General features: G+C 41.4%; 1 protein-coding gene across 7 annotated transcripts in view; it reads left to right on the top strand.

Annotated features, from left to right (window-relative positions):
- The window catches only part of LOC148010769 (histone-lysine N-methyltransferase ATXR6-like), a 139,644-nt gene that overhangs the window by 22,175 nt on the left and 97,146 nt on the right, over positions 1-20,323 (top strand). The gene's annotated exons all lie outside the window — the stretch shown is intronic.

Raw genomic sequence — 20,323 nt, 5'->3', positions numbered from 1 at the left:
CTACTTATGGATTTCTCATGTAAGCATTGCATTAATACATTTTATGAGTTTATTCAGAATGATTCTACAAGCAGCTTGTTTTAAAAAATATACGTTTTTTGCTTTCGTGGACCTGCTAAGGCCCTACCAACAAGGATTTTGAGATGGTTGCTTTATGCTAGTCTCTCTTGTTACAGTCATTTCTAGCTATACGTCTGCTCAATGCATTACAAAGATTGACTGCGTATTCTTTACTTTTTTGGATGGTGGTTTGCATGTCTGTACATAAATATGTACGGAGTGGGTTCATGTTATTTACTCAAAGCCAAACTGCAGAATGCAATACAGAGAGGAAAACATTCCCATTGGAAATATTCATTTGGATTATTTGAATGGATTTGTCGCAATGTGTCATTTGGTTTCCAGAGCCTGTGCACTAGACACCCGTATTTTATGCTGCTATGTAGGCATCTTTGTATAGCTTTTTAGCCATGCAAGAAAAAGCCTGCTTTAAGTAGGGCATGTGAGACATTTGTGAGAGAAACACTTCAAAACCTTTATGGAACTACTTCTTTGTATGCTTCACCAAAATGGGGTTTGGAAAAAGCCTTAGGAAAGTATTAGTCTCATGAACAAGGTTTTACCTTTGTTTATATTTGTCCAGTCAGTGTGCACAACAGTACTATGGTCTACATGTAGTAGTTAGAGTAAGTTTTGGGCCTAAACAGAGCCACTTTTACTGTCTGAGAATATCATACTAAAGATGTGGAAGGACAGCCCTAAGTTATGTGGAATATTTCCATGATAGAAGCATTGGAAGGTTATCCATTTGGATTTCAAGTTCGACCTCCTCAGTCTTTAAGCATATTTCCCATGCATTTGCTTTTCCTCTCCAGCATCCATACCCTGTTGTTTTTAATGCAATATTTGCTCCTTGGCTTCTGATTCCTTCTCATTATTCTCAACATAACCTTTTATTAAATGGCTGTTTCCTAGTTTTCAAGCAATCTACAAGTATCTTAACTCCCACATCACAGTTGGCTGCTGGGCTTTCGTTCCTTCTTACTGCTTCCTCAAGTACTTGGGCTCTTAGCATTCTTGCATCTAGCTCCTCTTTCAATGCAATGAGCTCTTTTTCTCGTTTGTCTATCATAGTACAACTTCCATTGATGTCTTCACCCAGTCTATTTTTACGCATGATTCCTACATTGCATCACTTATCTCCAAGTTGCCTAACAATTTGCATTCTCAAACATTAACCACATGTTCTTTGCCTTCTTCCCTCCGAAAGATTGTGAATACCTGTCAGAAATGTAATCCAGCTGAACAAAAGTCTCAACAACCAGATTATAAAGTGCAATGCTAAAGTGCAAAGGTAGCTTCTGGAAATGGCAAGTAGAGAATCAATCTTGCTGAGCTTAGTCTTGCCCTTTCTAAGCAGCAAATAAAGACAATTAGTTTAATGCAAGTGTCAACCTATGAGACTGTTCTTCAATGGATTGAAGGGCAGTCAAACATGAGACTGTTGCAAACAATAATTCTGTAAGGCAGAAAATCAGAAAGCATAAAGATATGGGAGCTAGAATGGCCATGATCAGAGACACCAATGCTAGAAACTGTTGGGGCCCTCATCGTGTGTCTTTTATTTACTAGAAGATCATTGATACAAATCTTTACAGCCCAGGTGTACAATTAGGAAGAAATCCTAGTAGCAAAAACTAGACTGAACCACCCGAACTTTGGATCGAGAGTGTCTTTCCTTGGGCTTTATGATCCAACTTTGTTGAACAAAATTAGGTGTGCCTTTCAGCACTCAACTTGCTGCCCAGTTTTCCAGATCTCTGTTGAGCAATGAAAAATTAGGCCTTAATTAGTTTCCCAATAACTGGCCCACTTATTCTGTTCTCATACAAGCGCGATGGGAATTAAATGTCTTAACTGTCATAAGACACCATAACCCTAGAGGTATTAGGGTCCTAAGGGCCCAAATTGTCCCAAGTGAAGGTTAGGCTACCTAGGACACCCAAACCATTGACCAAAAAACATAAATGAGTGGGCAATGAGATGGCCTACAACCCCCTCCTCCATGGTATGGGCAGACTAATCTAGGAGAAAATAGCAAATCCTAGAAAATATAAATATATGAACATAGTTGCATATGTATTTTTTGATGTATACAGAAACATCAACAATACACTAAATGAGAAATCCTATTTAAAAGGTATCAAATGTAAAGCTTGTTGAAAAACTTGAAACTCCAATAGGAAGAGCCTTCATTAAAGATCTATCAAATTTTCTTTTGAGTAACCATCCTAATCACAATCCATGAATCCATGCATATTAAATGAAGAAACAACCTTGAAGAGAAGGCTAAATCCTTGGTGTCTTTGAGATGTATGAATATACTCTTCACTGCTTACCAATGATTCACAAAAGGGCTGTGAATTATCCTACTTGAGTGGCAAGCTGAATACTATGTTGGTGATGTGAGGATGCCCCTCTCAATGATTGAAAATTGAGAGGCCAAAGTCTGACGAGTTCATGGCTGAATTGTATCAATTTGATGAAATGCTCCAGATTTATACTTGGGTAGCGTTTTGTGTGAACAAGGGCTTGTTTGGTGGTGTGCCAAGGTGTGTGGGGGAGATGATGCACACAGATGGGGTGGTAGTTGAGTTGATTTGCTGATTGTTGTGGCGTAGAGGAAAAGTGGTGACTTTGTACATTGACATGACATGTTGGCTAATGTGGCAAGCAAATGATTGATCAATGAGTTGAAGGTGATAGTGAATATGATAGCTCAAGCAGCTTGATTGGTAGTCCAAGTAGCAACCATGGTGCAACAAGGAAGATGGGTGGTGTTTTGGGGCATGACAATGGTAGCCAATAAGATGGTGTTGGTAGGGAGCATGTTGAGAGGCTCTGGTTCTAGATGACTAGGTGGGCCATGCCGAAGGGCGGCATTTGGGGAGTTGTGGTAGAGGTGCTTATAGTGAGGTGGTTGTTTGCATAGCCTTGGGTGGTCCAATCTCAGTATATAGGTGGTAGAAGAGGAAGCCCTTGATCTATAGCAAATAAGTGGTGTGAAGGATTGTTGAATTGATCATCATTGAAAATCAAAGCCGATGCTGCTGCAATGGCTTCCTAAATCCTATAGTAGCTGACCGAGGTGTGTCACTCAATGGTAATGTGGACATGGAAGATTATCGTGAGCAATGGTCATGGAGTAGCCGTTTTGATACCATTGTTGGCCTAGGAGTGAAGTAATTGTGGAATTGTAGCCAAATGATACTCAATCTACTAATGATGGAATGAAAGTGCAAGGTTTGAAATGCAACAATGAATAATACCACATATCATGTGCTAATGTACTTATACACAATCCTAGTCCTTAATGACTTAACCAGCATAAGAAACCCCACAATAAAGAGACTAGGGGTCTTAAGAGTCCCAATTGTCCTAAGTTACAGTTTAGGCTAGCTAGGGCACCCAAACCATTGGCCAAATGGTATCAATGTATAACCAATGGGATAGCATACATTGATTGTATCATTTATATTCTCATTCAGCATTCTATGAATCATGTTCTATATGTCGTACATTTTGTGTTTCTCTGTGTTTGCCATTGTCACGGGGACATGTATTTTTAATACTTAGCTTTGGTGCACATGTGAAGTATATGTTAGTTATGGCATGGCTATAGGTCCAAAACCTAAGTTATGCATTGGGGGAACATTGGCAAAAGTTGTGTTATATGTTGGATAGGTACTTGTGGGTGCTTGGTATTAGTTTCAGCCTAGAGCATTAAATGAACCTTTGAAGTGACTTGGGGTGTCATGTGGCCTGGGAAAAATTTAGACATTTAATGCTAGACTGAGGCTAAGTGAAAGTTTAAACAACTTTCAAGTCCAAAGGGCTCAGCACATCAAATGTGGATGGGCATTAATGGGCAGGGCAAGAGGATAATTAATTTTCAACTGATTATCAATTGGTGAAATTACGTCTAGAGGTTGAGTTTCAATTTTGAAGTTGTGCCATGTGGCCATTTGTGAGAGAACTTGCCATGCAAACTGAGTGAAGGCTGTTGGGGATGCTTGAGGCTGTGAGAAGCCATTCTAGAGTAGGTAGACTGCTGTGTGGGCTGTTTCTGGCCAATGAGGAGGCGATTTTGGCATGTGCCAGCCATTAGGAGACCAATGGACAGCAGGGGACAGTTTCTTGGCATCTACAGCAGCTGGTGACAGCAGTTAGGGAGACTCTGGGAGCAGGTGACCTGATCAGGGGCTGAGAAATCAGTAGGTAGGCAACTGCTGATTTTGGGGCTGGAAAATAGGCGACCACTGATCAGGGGATTTTTTGGTGACAGAACTGCCAATTTTCTCTCTCTTTGGCTTTCTCCTGACTCCTCTGATATTCCCTCAGCCATTCTGAGCCATTGGCAGCCATTGAAGGTGGGCAGCAGAGACACATGCTGTGAAAACCCCAATTTCCAGCAGCAGAAATTGGGGTTTTTTGAAGACCGGTTCCATTGATTGAAGACCTGATGATCAGAGTAGCAGTTGCAATTGAAGAAATGGCAGCTGATCTGAAGGGTTTGTCCATCCTCCATTTTGTTAGACCCGCATATGCAACAGCTTAAGGACTAATTTGTGCAAAAATTGTAGCTCAATCAAGGAGCAAATTAACTTAGTGCTACTGGTAATTTGTGACAGCCCTGCTGTTGGAATTTATAGACAGATTAGCTAATTTCTCTTTGTACTACAAGTTCAAGCAATACAAGTTAAAGAGAGACCACAAGGGGTGCCAATTGTTGGGGCCAAATGGGTGTTGGCTGTCCAAAATTAATTGGATAAAGTATTGTTTTCAGATTTGTACATTTATTGCTTGCTGTAAGTAAAGTTAAATAAGGTCAGTTACCACCCTGTCCAAGAAGGAAGGTTGGTTTCATGGCTTTTTTGTCAAGGCACATCAACTTCTTGGAGTAGGTGGGCTTGGGGCACTTGTCTGCAAGCCAGTGTGATAGCATTTTGATGAATTGGTGATCAATTGAGTGCAAACAGTAAGCATGTCATCCTCAATACTCTAGCGAAATTGGTTCAAGCAATGATGATCCATCACATAATAAAGGATCACAGAGTATGTGGATCCTTCAAGGCCTTCAAATGGTGATTGTGAGCAAGAAGAAGAAGAATATGATGATCAGCTTAAAGCATGGTTGAGGATATGATGCTTCATGGCACTATAGATTCTATGATTGCTACAGGGGGGATTGTTGCATGGGTCATTGATAGAGGCCCAGCTTGTGGGTATGAGGATGTATAGGGATGCTTGGCTTATCTCATCTCGGGGCAGCTTCTGAGCAGGACTTTCATGCCACATTTCTCACAGAGAGTATGGACTCAGGGGCATTGTCACAGATGGGAGCTCATTGCTAGCATTATTGCTTAGTATCTATGGACAACCAGATGTAGCTAGGCTATTGATTTTTTGGACATAGCTATTGCTAAGACTCTCTCCAAAATTTGGATAGAGACTATGCATACTCTTTGTGGGAGATGGGAGAGAATACAGGGCAGCTCGGAGACTATGAGGAAGAGGAGAGATGCTTTTCTTAGGACTCGGGATTTTGGCACCTTTTTCCTCTTCCAAACCCACATGGTTTGGCATTATAGACCTCTCGGTTGGCTATTCACTCAAGCATTGTAATAGACTTCCCCTTGTTATATAATTCTTGATATGGAAGTCTGTTACAAGGCTGCTTTGTACTGGTTTTTTAGCCTTGGGACACTTTGTTTTGAGGTGTGTCGATAGAATTTTACTTTTCTCTAAAAAAAAAAAGGAATCCTTGGTTTGTGCACTTCATGAATGCCTCAAAGAAGGACAACAAAGGCAAGAAGTAGAGATCATTATCTAGAGCTTCAAGATAGCATGAGCCACCAAAAGAAGAGGCAGTTCAGTCTCAAGATGTACACACAACTGAAAATGAGCAATAGCAAATGATGCCAGTTGGGCAATCACAATAGCTGCAAGGCTATCTTGGCAGTGCAAATCCAATGAATTTTGGACAGCAAGATAGGCAAGCAAATGTTGGGCATTTGGGATACTTTGGTGGACATTCTATTTTTCATGCAATGGTTGGTTAAGGTTCAGCTATAGGTATGTATGGCCTGAATCCTTACGGTATATAGTAGGCAATGCATGCAATGCCCAATGCATTCAAGAATGGTAAGTGGAATGCATGATTCCATGTATATCATGTTGGCATGATGTTTAGAGCGCAAACTGGCATGTATGGTAATGCATCTGCCAACCTTGGATGCTTCCCAATGCAATAATCTAGAGAAATATAACAATAAGTTTTGGGAGGTATTGCTGCCTGTCACTCCTTATTGTGCTATCCCCTTTTTAGAGCAGATAGAGAAGCATTGTTGTGGGCTGACCAAAGAAATTCACGATCTTTGCATCAAGACCAAGGTGACCAGTGGGTCACAATTGATAGAGAGTGCGTGTACAATAGATGCTTCGCTGCGTGATAAATTCTCGCAATGGGAGTTTGAATTTTCTCTCTCTTGAGCATTCTCTCTTTACTCCAGCCATATTTCAAGTTATCTTAGCAAAATCCAGCCGTTTGAGTCATCAGAGGTGGAGATTTTGGTTAATCTTTGATGTAAACCTTAATTTATAGCAAAAATTAGGGTTTTCTGCCTTGGGATGCATGCTTAAAATTAAGGATCGAGGACTTGAATTATAGCAGTTGAAATTGAAGAATCTTAGGGGGATTGAAGAGACTAGCCAGCCAATATCAAATTTGGGGCTAAATTTATTTCACAAGAGGCACTTGGATTAGCGCAGGAGATTAGTGAATCTTAGTTGTACTCCATCCATTTGCAATTGAAGATAAAAAAAAAACCGCAAGGAGAGCTAGTTTTGGGGCCAACATCAGAAAAAAGAAATACCGCAAAGAGAGCTAGCTTTGGGGCCAACAGACTATCTATTGCCCAAGATTAAAGTGGTAAATTGTGTACTTGAGTTTATGCAAAATTTTAACTTCTTGTAATTATTGTTAAATCAGGTTATTACCACCCTCTCCGAGAAGGAAGGTTGGTTTCAATGGATAGTAGAGAGTTCTTTATTGCTCCATTGGAGGGTTGTGGTATATTGCTTGGAATGTCTTGGTGTCATCGTGTGCATGCGTTGATCAACTCCCATGACAAAGTTATTACTCTTCAACATAAGGACAATACCCATACTGTAGATGTAAAGCTTAAAGAGTAACCTATTCCGGTTGTATCGGCTTCAACCATTTTCAAAGTAATGAAGAATCACCTTTGAACATACATAGGATTTTCTCTTTTAACTATTGGTATTCTGTCTACTAAAGATAAAGATGATAATAAAGTTGTGGGTAACATGTCAAAGTTAGATAAAGATCGCATGGCATTTTTGAAAGAGTATGCTGATTGCTTTTCACAATCACTTTTGGGATAGTTGCCTCTTGAAAGACCTAAGATCATGTGATGGATTTAACCCACAGCAGTAACCCTCATCATAAGCCACTTTTGCAGCCCAATAGGAGAAGATTATGATTGCTCTCTAGTGTTGTTGGTGTTGAAGAAGGATGGTTTATGGTGTATGTGCATTGACTATTGTGCATTCAACAAGATCACGATCAATAATTGGTTTTCCATTCCTAGGATTGATGACATTATGGATAGATTGCACGGGTTGATTTTTAGCCGTATAGAAATGAAAATTGTTACCATCAGATTCATACTAGATTAGAGGATTTGCCTAAGACAGCTTGTTGCACTTCCTTTGGTATGTATGCATTTTGGTCATGCCTTTTGGACTCATTAACACTCCCACTATCTTCAATTGCATGATGGATGGAATATTTAGCCTGAAGGCTTTTGTGGGTACATTGTTTGATGGCATGATAGTACATTCAAAGAATAAGCAAGAGCATAGGAAACACTTGGCAATAGTAGATGATGAGTTGAGCAAGCATCAATCGGTCATTAATGACAAGAAAAGTGAATTCTTTTTGCATGCGATTCACTTTGGGGCACATTGCATCAAGTAATGGTGTGTGTACGGACCTTGCAAAGTCAAAGTTGTGTGTTCTCACACTTGAAGAATCTACATGAGATCCGTAGTTTCTTGGTGCTATACTCATATTACAGATGGTACATTTGGAACTTTCTTGAAATTGCTTCTCAATTGTATACTTTGTAAAAAAAGAGTATTTCTTTTAGATGGACATCAATGGAAATTTCAGCATTTGAGCGGTTAAATGAAAATATGACTTTAAATTCAGTGTTGATATTGCTAGACTATAGGAAGTTATTTGTGGTAGAGTGATATGCGTGTGATAACAACATTGGGGCTGTTTTGATGCAAGATGGGTGGATAATGGCCGTGAGAGTTGTGTTCTCCATGGTGCAAATAAGAATTTGTTGGTACTTAAAAAAGAATTTCTCACTGTAATTTATGTGCTATCTACATGGAAACACCATCTCCTTGGGGCAAATTTTAGAGTTTAGATTGATCATCAAAGACTCCAATATTTTCTTACCTAAACGAAGTTACTTGAGAAGCATGTGAGTTGGGAAAACTTCCTCTCTATGTTTCACTCCTAAATTGTGCATATTGATGGTAAGAAAAATGTGGTGGCTGATGCATCGTCTAGGAAGCTTCAGATTTTAGGAGCCGCTATGTCATATCACATTGAGTTGGATGCCATGAAAGAGCAATATGTTGCTGATATAGGCTTCAAGAATGTGTATGATTAGCTTTGCAATGACCAAAGGTATGAGCATTATATGCTTAGAGATGACTTTGTGAGAGTGTGCAACGGAAGAAGAAAACACACAGAAACATAGAAGAAAGGGAAGATTGCAATGAAATAAGAAAATGGAAGTGATAAATCTGCACTCAACTCAAAAAAAAGTTAAATACAAGGATTGATCAGTCTTTACACATAGCCCAAGGTGTCAGTGAGGCCACTAGTTTAGGCTTTTGACAAATGGCAGCACTGGAAGATGGAGGAGAGTCTCAAAATTCAGTGTGTGCTAAACTTGCAAAGATAAATGATGGGCAGCTAGTGGGAGATGGCTATAAATAGCCATTAAACGCCCAAATTGGCTGATTGCTGATCAGACAAGTGCTAAATCTGGCCAACATGCCAAATGATGACAAAACATTGCAACTACCACTAAAAATGCTGATCACCTCATAGCTAGTGTGAATACACTCTCCAACCATTAATTAACTAGTGTAAACACACTAAAACTGACAGAAAAAGAAAATGCATTGTACTACATGCTCTAGAAAGAGCTGCCTTCTTTGTTGAAATACATGAAATGACATATAGACAGAATGTTAGAGCTCCTAATATCCTTATTTGACTCAGATTGAGGCTCACAAGCAGGAGATGATTGTGCAAGACACATGATTGCTAACATCACCTCTTAGATCCTGGATGTGGTTGAAGGCCAAAGAAGATGGAATGGATCCAAGGGTGGTAGAAAAAGTGTCAATGTTGAAAAAGTCCATTGGTGTATTGCGTGGATGAAGAAACTCCACATGATCCTAGGAATCTCTCTCTAAAACACAAGGGGATAAGGAATCCACAGCTATATCACTGATATCATCCCTCTCTGAAAGAAATGGGGGATATGAGCGAACCACTAGAAGAGATGGTGGGGAATGGGATGGAACCTATGAAATAGGTGTTGCATAATTGGGAACAGATGTAGCTATGGAAGATTGTCTCCGAGGGCCTTGCACAATGGAAGGGGAATGGGGCTCGTGTAGCATCCTCCCCTACCAACTTGTGGCTAAAATGGCTCTTGTAGAACAATCCTCAATAAAGACGGTTTTTGTGGTGAATATAACCCGGGTATCGAGTCTAGTAAGGCCATGAATTGAAAGGAGCGGGAAGCCCAAATCTTGAACATCAATTGAAGGGAGTCTAGTAAGGCCATGAATTAAAAGGAGTGGGAAGCCCAAATTTGGAACATAGAGAATATCTGAAGTGGAGCTTGATGGATTGTCAAGCAATAACGACAAAGTACCAACACCACTACAATAGGCACCAAAGAAATGCCACCAATAGTGACTATACCCTTTCATGGATGGAGATCTTGTAGCAAATCTTTTGGAGGAGTTGCATGACTTGAAGCATAGTTCTTGATGAGCCAGGACCTCTTTAAAGGCAAGACAAACAAAGAAGAAGGATCCCGCATTGCATGGATGTAAAGGAACATAGACTCATAAGTAACAACTGTGGAGTAGAGATAGAGGAAGGTTTAGATCATTTAGCTCTATCCTTTACTTTTGGTAAAAGATAAGGGTATTTTATGCTTGGGATAGGTGCCCTTCTCATAATGTGGGCATGTAGGTTTTCCCTTTGAATTTGTGTTAACGCTTGAAGAAGACTATAAGAGCTTAACATGCTTCCTTTTCTTGTTCTTGGCCTTCTTGTTGTTCTTCTTGTTACCCCTTCCGAATCTAAAGTAAAAACTTTAGTAAAGATCCACTAAGTCCAATCTCTTTGAGTTGCTCTTCGTGCTTCAAAACAAGCAGAGCTAACTTCTCCCATAGAATAGTGTCTGGAGTCTTGGAGGTAAGCAAACTAGTGTAGAAGACATCATACTTTGGAGATGAAAGATGAGCGATAAGAATAATCACCATGTTCTCTGATAAAATTGTCTTGCCAAGGAATGCAAGCTCATCTTGCAATTCATCCATTTGATGTCAATATGCAAGGATTGAGACAGAGTGTTTAATACAATGACAAGGTGTACCACTTTAGGTTTTCATAATATATATAAAGTACAAGTGTAAGGGTGTGTGCACACTCGAACACCATAAAAGGCATGGAAAGCCTTTATTCCTAACAACCTCGTACCTTAAGGGAACGTGCCTGAAGGTAGAGAAAAGAATCGGCTAAGTCTATGTATGTACAAAGTTGAAATACACATATACTATCCAACCCCCATCATCTAGTGGCAATGAGCAAACCGCTCTGCTAGAAGACCCTTCGTAAGGTTTGTAGGGTTATCTGTTGAGATATCGAGCTCCACTCGTGATACGCCAGGGTGACCGTTGTGTATTTATGTCACCGACTTGTCAGTTGCAGACGCGGTTGGTACACCGCCCATGAATAATAGCTACATGATAGCTATCCTTATCTACTCTAGTTCGTGGCTCAGTTAGTATGCCACCTTAGTTAGTTGAGTTTGGTTTGAGATCCATATATAGGGTTCTTCTATTTCTTTGTATGAGAGTTTTTTTGGCTTACACAACTAAGAAGAGGAAAACTGTTTTCAGCCTTCACCCTTGTGTGTATTCCCCCATTGTGCAAGCAAGAAAGCTACAAGTGAGACTTCTTCCTTCTCTCCCACAATCTTGACATGGTATCAGAGCCTTGTTCGTGGTAAGGAGCTCAAGAAAGCAAGCCAAGCTCGCGGTGGTCTGGTAAGAGGAGCAGTGTTGCTTTGATTTTCTGTTTTGGGAGCAGATCTCTGCAGGTAACACAGCCGAAAATTGCAGGAGTGCATTGTCTCAGGTTTAGACGCCCTTCGCGGTGAAGCAAGAGGGCACTATTTTGGAGGCGGAAGTTTTCTGCATTGAGGCCATTTCGGGGCCTGTTTTGGAGGCGGAAGTTTTCTGCACGCACTCAGGAAAAGGCCCAGTTTTATGCTGTGCAGCCACTGTTCTACAGGTCGGTGAAAAGTTTCTGTAGAAATTGCATCGTATGCTTGTGCACAGAGACATTGGGAGTTACAGAATCATCATTGGTTCCTGTTTATGCAAAATCGTCACTAGGAAGTGACTGTGTGGTCAAATACCACTTTCGCCAGTTTTGCAGATTTGCCCTTGTGAGGGTGAAGCTGAGTTTTTGCAGTGACATAATTTTTTGCAGTGTTCTGTAATGGCGTCTGATTCTCTCTCACAGATTGTCACTGAAAAGCTTGACAAGAACAACTTCCAAGCATGGAAGTTTAGAATGACGAATTTCCTTATGGGAAAAGGATATTAGGAATTTGTTGCAGGAAATGAAGAAGAACCAGTTCTTCCTGATGTTCCCAATCAACAGCAAATGCAGGCATTCAAAGCATGGCATGAGAGAGCCAGGAAAGTTATGTACTGGCTGTCTATCAGCATTTCAGACTCTATGATTTTGCATATTCAGGATGCAAGTACGCCAAAGGAGGCATGGGATACTCTGTCAAAGATGTATAGCACAAATACGCAAGCCAGGAAAATGTAGCTTAAGCAAGAGTTGCACAATATGCAAAGAGAAAATATGAGCATCAATGACTACCACATGAAGGTGAAGAAGATTGCAGATGCACTTGCTTCCATTGGGTCGCCAGTGGAAGATGATGATTTAGTTTCTGTGACCTTGAATGGTCTAGGAAAGGATTATGCACAGTTTCGGACATCCATTTCCGTCCGTGAAAGATTTCCTGATTTTGAGGAGTTGAATGCTCTTCTAATTTCTGAGGAGCAGAGAAATGGTGGTGCATCTTCTTCAGGAGGAACTTCAAAAGCTGTCTTCTACTCAAATGCTGGAAGAGGTAGAGGCAGAGGTAGAGGAGGCCGATCTGGAGGCCGTGGTAGAAATCAGAATATGCAGCAAACTCAAGAAAACCAGTCCTATGGAGGAGGACGTGGTAACTCTAGAGGCAGGGGGAGCCAAAGAGGTCGTGGTGGATGGCAAAGAGGCCAAAATGCAAACAGTAATGTTGAATGCTACTACTGTGGTAAAATGGGTCATATGGCTAAAGACTGCTATAAAAAGCAGAATGACATCATGAATGGAAAACTGCAACAAGGGAATTATGCATCTTCTAGTAGACAGGGTGATGACAGAAATGAGCATTTGTTTATGGTGCAGCACATGAACAATTCTGTGACAAGTGCAGAAGAAAGCAACGATGTGTGGTATGTTGACTCAGGTGCATCAAACCACATGACAGGTCATGCAGAATGGATGGAGGATGCAAGGAAAATGAAAAAACCAGGATTTGTGGAGACTGGTGATAATACTGCACATTCGATTGTGCAGATTGGAAAAATTCATTTGTCTATGCAGGATGGGAAAAAGAAATACCTGTCCGATGTATTTCATGTCCCGAATATCACCAAGAATCTGGTTTCTGTTGGTCAAATGGTTGAACAGGGCTTGCAGGTCAGATTTAATCCTCATGGATGCTTTGTTGAGGATATGAAAAATAAAGGTCGCTTGATAGCAAAAGGAAAGAAGAAGGGCAGAATGTTTACGTTGGATGCAGACATGTCTGAATTGAGTGCAGCAATGTTTGCACATGGGACCGGTGTAGTTGCAGATATTGATATCTGGCATAAACGCATTGGTCATGTTAATGTACAGCGACTTAAATCAATGCAGGCCCAAAATATTGTTGCAGGATTGCCTAAATTCAAGGTTGCAGAAATGCATAAGGTATGTGAAGCCTGTCAGTTTGGAAAACAGGCAAGGAAACCATTTCCTAGACATGTTCAAGAGAGTAAGAAGCCATTGGAATTAATCCACTCTGATGTGTGGACTACTAAAGCTGCATCTCTTGGAGGCTTTCATTATTTTGTCAGTTTTATTGATGACTATAGCAGAAAAGTTTGGGTGTATTTTATGAAAAAGAAAAGTGAAGCTTTTGGGCATTTCAAAACTCTTAAAGCTATGGTTGAAAAAGAAACAGGCCTGCAAATAAAATGCCTAAGGTCAGATGGAGGGGGAGAGTACCTCTCAAATGAGTTTGCAAGGTTCCTGCAGGAGCATGGCATAAAGCAGCAATATTCATGCAGTCATACCCCACAGCAAAATGGAATTGCAGAAAGAAAAAACAGACATATTGAAGAGGTGTCTCGTGCCATGCTCAATGAAAAAGACCTGCCAGATTTTTATTGGGCTGAAGCAGTTGCTACAGCAGTCTACATAATGAACAGGACTCCCACTGTAGCAATACATGGAATGACTCCAGAGGAGAGGTATACTGGTAGGAAATCAGATATTTCTCATTTGAAAATTTTTGGTTGCATTACCTATGTACATGTGCCAGATGAGTTGAGATCCAAGTTGGATCCAAAAGCTGAGAAGTGCATCTTTATTGGTTACTCTCTGCAGCAAAAAGGGTATAGATGCTATAATCCTTCTACTCGTAAGTTTACAGTGAGCAGAGATGTTGTTTTTGATGAGATGAGTAGCTGGTATAAACCAGTAAATGTGATTGATGATGTAGATGCACAAAATGATAATGCTGCACAGAATTCACAGCAGCAGTCACAAAATATTAGTGGACCTAGAGCGTCCTCTAGCAGTGGTTCACATTCTTCGCCATGGACAGGCAGATTGAGATCAGGAGAATCTTCTCAAAGTAATGCAGATAGTGGTATGCAGGTATCACGAAAAGGAAAAGAGAAGGTTGATCAGCCCATGTTTGATGTGAATGCAGGTCACTCTTATGTGGATGGTGAATCCAGTGGCTCAGAACTGAGCATTGATGATGAGTTGGGTATTCCTTCTATTGTTACACCTGGAGTAAGGAAGACCAGGGATGTTTTGAGAGCACCTGGGAGTGAACCCACTTTGCGCAGGTCTACCAGAGTTAGGTATCCTGTGGATAGGCTGAAATATGATGGATTTACAGCCATTCACTATGCATATATGGTCAAGGTGATACAGGAACCAGAACCCACTTCTTTTGAGCAAGCCATGGGAAAAGAAAAATGGAAGAAAGCCATGGATGAAGAAATGGATGCCTTGGAAGCAAATGCTACATGGGAATTGGTACCTTTGTCTAAAGGTAAGAATACAATTGGCTGTAAGTGGGTTTATAAGGTGAAGCACAATGCAGATGGTTCTGTGAACAGATACAAGGCAAGATTAGTAGTCAAGGGGTATGCACAAACATATGGCATTGACTATGAAGAAACATTCAGTCCGGTTGCAAGGATGGCAACCGTAAGAGCAGTCATTGCTATGGCTGCATCAAAGGGATGGTCTTTACATCAGATGGATGTAAAGAATGCCTTCTTGCATGGTGATTTGCAAGAAGAGATCTATATGGAGCAGCCACCAAGTTATGTGCATGCTGTTCATCCTGAGTTTGTTTGCAGGTTGAAGAAAGCTTTGTATGGCTTGAAGCAAGCACCTAGAGCATGGTCTGACAAGATAGGACAGTATCTTGTCACTATTGGCTTTCAGATTTCCAAGGCAGATTTCTCACTTTATGTGAGAAAAACAGAGAAAGGTATTATGCTACTTATCATTTATGTTGATGATTTGATTATGACAGGTGACAGTGATGAAGATATCCTTCATGTGAAAATGCTATTGAAGCAGAAGTTTGAGATGAAGGATTTGGGAGAGCTGCGTTATTTCTTGGGCATTGAGGTGATTAGATCACCAAGTGGGATACAACTCTTGCAGAGGCAGTATGGATTGGACATGCTGTCCAAATATGGGATGACAGGTTGTAAGCCTATTTCAGTTCCTTTGGAGCAGAATGTGAAGCTGAGCGCAGATGCAGGTGAGCTTCTGGAAGACCCTACTATGTACAGACGCATAGTAGGAAGCTTGATTTATATGACTATTACCAGGCCAGATTTGAGCTATGCTGTTGGATTGGTAAGTCAGTTTATGCAGGCTCCAAGGAAATCGCATTTGGATGCGGCTAGACGCATACTCAGGTATGTGAAGTCCACATTGCAGTATGGACTATTTTATGAGACTGGGGTTCAGATACAGCTGCATGGATACACTGATGCTGATTGGGCTGGTAGTATTTCTGATAGACGATCTACCAGTGGATATGTGTTCTCTTTTGGGAGTGCTGCAGTCACTTGGAGCAGCAAGAAACAGCCTACAGTTGCCTTGTCGAGCACAGAGGCTGAGTACAGGGGTGCAGCAATGGTTGCTTGTGAGGTAGCTTGGTTGCATAAGCTACTTTATGATATGCATCAGTTTACAAATGGGCCAGTTGTCATTTATTGTGACAACATGAGTAGTATACACTTGGCAAATAACCCAGTCTATCATGCTAGAACAAAGCACATTGAGGTGCATTATCACTATGTACGGGAGAGGGTTTTACTAGGTCTTATTGATCTAGTTTATGTCAGCACAGAGGATCAGGTAGCTGACATATTTACGAAGGCATTGGGCGCAGAGAAGCTGCGCAAGTTCAGAGACCTGCTTGGTGTGCAGGAATTGGGATTGAGCTCGAGAGGGAGTGTTGAGATATCGAGCTCCACTCGTGATACGCCAGGGTGACCGTTGTGTATTTATGTCACCGACTTGTCAGTTGCAGACGCGGTTGGTACACCGCCCATGAATAATAGCTACATGATAGCTATCCTTATCTACTCTAGTTCGTGGCTCAGTTAGTATGCCACCTTAGTTAGTTGAGTTTGGTTTGAGACCCATATATAGGGTTCTTCTATTTCTTTGTATGAGAGTTTTTTTGGCTTACACAACTAAGAAGAGGAAAACTGTTTTCAGCCTCCACCCTTGTGTGTATTCCCCCATTGTGCAAGCAAGAAAGCTACAAGTGAGACTCCTTCCTTCTCTCCCACAATCTTGACATTATCATCTATATGTTTCTTGACAAGCTCAATGCTCTTGTTGTCAAGTACATCCCTGATAAAATAATACTTCACCTGTATGTGCTTTGTCTTTGTGTGAAAGACAGGATTTTGTGTTAGCACGATAGCACTCTTGACTGTCACAATGGAGGATAGGAATTTTTGTAATACCAAGCTCTCTCACTAGACGTGAAAGCCATAAGGCCTCTTTGCATGCCTCAGTGGTAGCCACATACTTTGCCTTTGTAGTAGAAAATGCAACACTCTTTTGCACCCTAGATATCCAAGAGATTGTCCCCTTTGTAAATGTGAACACATATGTTGAAGTAGACTTTGTGTAGTCAGGATGACCAGCATAGTCTGCATTTGTGAAGCCAACAACAGATGACTTATGCTTCCCAAAGCAGATACACAAATCCTTTGCGCCCTTAAGGTATCTCATGATACCCTTCGCTGCTTCCCAATGCTTTTTGCTAGGATATGTCATGTACTTGCCAACCACTCCCACTGTAAATGCAATGTCAAGACGATGTGTAGCAACCATAGCGTACATCAAGCTACCAATAGTTGAGGCATAAGAAATCTTGGCCATATTAGCCTTTCCATCATCAGATGTAGGGTTGTCATTTGCACTAAATTTCACATATGGAGGCAATGGTACACCAATGGCTTTCCCCCCCTCCATATTGAAACGTTGCAAAACCTTAGTAATATACTCCTGTTGTGATAGATAGAGAAGACCCTTCGATCTATTCCTGAGTATATGCTTACCAAGAATATGATTGGCCTCACCAAGTTTCTTCATATCAAAGCTAGTGTGTGTGAGATGAAGTCGAGATGGAAGCTCAGCACAGAAATCAGTAGATAGTGTGAGAATGAAGCACGACACCCAATGCAATAAACTGAAAGAGTGTAAGCTGAAAGTACAAGGTATAACCCTTAAACCTTAGGGTTGTAGGGGATGTTCACACCCGAACACGATAAGTGCTTGTAAGTGTGTGACATAAGCACATACAAAATAATACCATAAGTTCCGGGGAAACACCAACGGAAGAAGGAGTCGTGTGCCGTGATGCACCAGTGTCCACAAACCACTCTCGAGCCTGGGCAGCTGTCATCGCAGCATCAGAAGTTGTCGGTGTAGAGTCCTCAATGATTGTTAAGTGTAGAAAAGTAGTTGATGAGGGTGCAACCACCGCTCCAGAGTCCTTCGTGTCCTTCTTCTTGGTATCCTTCTTATCTTTGTTAAGGCAATTCTTCTTCCAGTGACCGGTCTTGCCACAAATATGGCAAGTGGATTTCTTCTCCTTGTCCTTCTTGGATTTGTTGTCCTCCTCCTCCTTTTTTTGGTCCTTCTCCTTCTTCTGAGAGGCTTGACCAACCAATGCCTTCGATTTGGAAGCATTCTGTCCCTTCAATTTTTTCTCTTGATCCAAGACCATATGAACCAACTCTTCCCACCAAAGAGTCGACTCCCGCCTTTAAGCAATAAGAGCGGGATAAAAAGTACCAAATTATGACGGCAACTGGGATAGTAAAGTGATCGCCATGTCTTCGGAAGAAATAGACTTCCCCACATTTTGAACGTGCATCCGAAGCTGTTGAAGCTTGTTGATGTGTTCCCGAAGCGAAGAAGACTTATTCACGAACAAAGTCCGCATCTGCACCTCCAAAGAAACCCTTTTCATCAGGGTCATCCGATTGTATATTTGGTCGAGCTCCAGCCATAGCTCACGAGCCACCGTCAAGTGCTCGATGTGAGCTGTCACGGTTGTGGTGCAAGACAAACAGAAAAGATCGAATCCTGGCATTCAGTTTGTCCCAATGAGACTGGGCCATGTCCAACTCTGCACGAGCATTGGAAGAGAGTTTGGACTCATCCCTCACCGAGGGCCTGTTAATCTCCTCCATCACCAGTTCCGCCAAATCATAGGACTCTAAAATGGCCAACATCATCACCCGTTAGATGCGGTAATTGTCACTATCAAGCTTTTGATCCATTGGAAGAGCCGGTAGGACATGCACCTTATTGTCCATGATCGCCTGGAACTCCAAATCAGTCTCTGAAGACATGTTAACCTACAATACTTGCACAAATGCAAAAGCAGCCCCCTCTGAGTGTGAAAATGCAGCCTTCTAGGACTGATTCCTCTGCTGCCCAAACCTTCTTCACTCGCCGGAGGCGATGAAAAGGTAAAATCTGCAATGGAAGGCCTCAAACGCAGCCTTTCTCCTCTTCGAACAGCAATAACCTGCCGCAAATTCACCGATTAGATTCCTTTCCCGCACGCCCACGCTCGCTTCAGCCTTGATCCGATGCGCAGCCCTCCCGCTCACCCTCGAAACCTAGAAACGCAGCCTTGTGTCGCGCTGAAATCTCCTCTTTAGATAGGTTCAGCCCTCAGTCAGTCCATCTTCACCGCTCTGATACCATGCCAGAGTGCAGCGATGTGGAAGCGTAGGACAAAGACTGAGAGAGAGAGAACACAGAGAGAAGAGAAAGAGAGATAAAAGGAGATAGTGTAAACGTAGAAAATCTACGGTGTATATGCTGTATAAGAGTGCAGAAATACACAAGGGGACAGAGGAAATATCTGCGTATGTCTCCGACTTGATGACCTCGATCTCGGTCAGCCCGAGCACAGTCTTGTCTCAGCCAACAGATCTTCAAGATCAGAATCTGAATAATGAATGCTGGAGTGAGCCACCAAATAGGCTATAAATAGCCGAAAAAAAGATAATCCCAGCACCAGGTCGGTTGCATTTAATGCAGCCGATTGCAGGAAATCTGGCCGATTTCATAGCAAATCTGGCCAACTGTAGGTGCTGAGGTGGCATTGATGTTCGTACTGACGAGCTGTCCAGTTGTCTAGGAAACGACTGTCTAACACTAGTTGCCCTGTGCTTATCAAGCTCTTCTTGAGCTGAGGTACACACCTAACATTGTGCAAAACAAACATGGCACCATGCTGAATTTCCAATTTCACACTACCAACACTCGCAATTTAACATGCACAGTTATCCCTCAAGTGGACAACCCCAGGTGTACCACCATTGTAGTTAAAAAAACCACTCATGATGTGGTGTAACATGAAAAGATGTACCCGAATCAAGTATGCAAGTGTGTATGTTATCCTCAGAATTTGCAATCAATGCATGTGCGCTCAAAGAAGAAGCAAGAAGTACATCACAGTCACTATCATTTTCTTGAGGTACTACATTTACCTCTTTTATTTTCACACTGCTCTTCTTTGTAGGTTGGCTGTCCTTTTTCTCAGCTTTGTTGTCTTCAATGTTTTTGTTTTTGCCTTTCTCTTTCTTCGATTGAAAATAGTCCCGTTTGTAGTGCCCTTTCTTGCCACGATGATGAAACTCCACATTTTTGCCACGAGACTTGCTATGTGCTCTATTTTTAGAACTGCCCTTTTGTTGAAATTTGCCCCTAGTGTGCAATGCATTAGAAGGCTTGTTTGTTGACTTATTTTGTTTGTTGAGTTTTTCCATCAGCTAAGAACTCTCCACAATAGAATATAATAGCTGAGCATTTGAGTTACTCAAGGCTGTCCTAAAAGTATCCCAACTTTCAGGCAAAGTGCATTGCAAGAAAGTAGCTTTGAACTCATCTTCAATATGGAAATCCAAAGCAATCAGCTGATTGAAAATGGAATTGAACTTGTTCAAATGTATAGACATGGCTGTACCTCCACTAATGTGAAATTCCATTAACTCTTTC

This window comes from Lygodium microphyllum, chromosome 29, assembly GCF_053477565.2.
Source record: "Lygodium microphyllum isolate KBCC chromosome 29, Lygodium_microphyllum_v1.1.10, whole genome shotgun sequence".
Lineage (NCBI taxonomy): Eukaryota > Viridiplantae > Streptophyta > Polypodiopsida > Schizaeales > Lygodiaceae > Lygodium > Lygodium microphyllum.
Note: the sequence above shows the minus strand (reverse complement) of the source record. Positions and strands in the feature narration are given on the sequence as shown.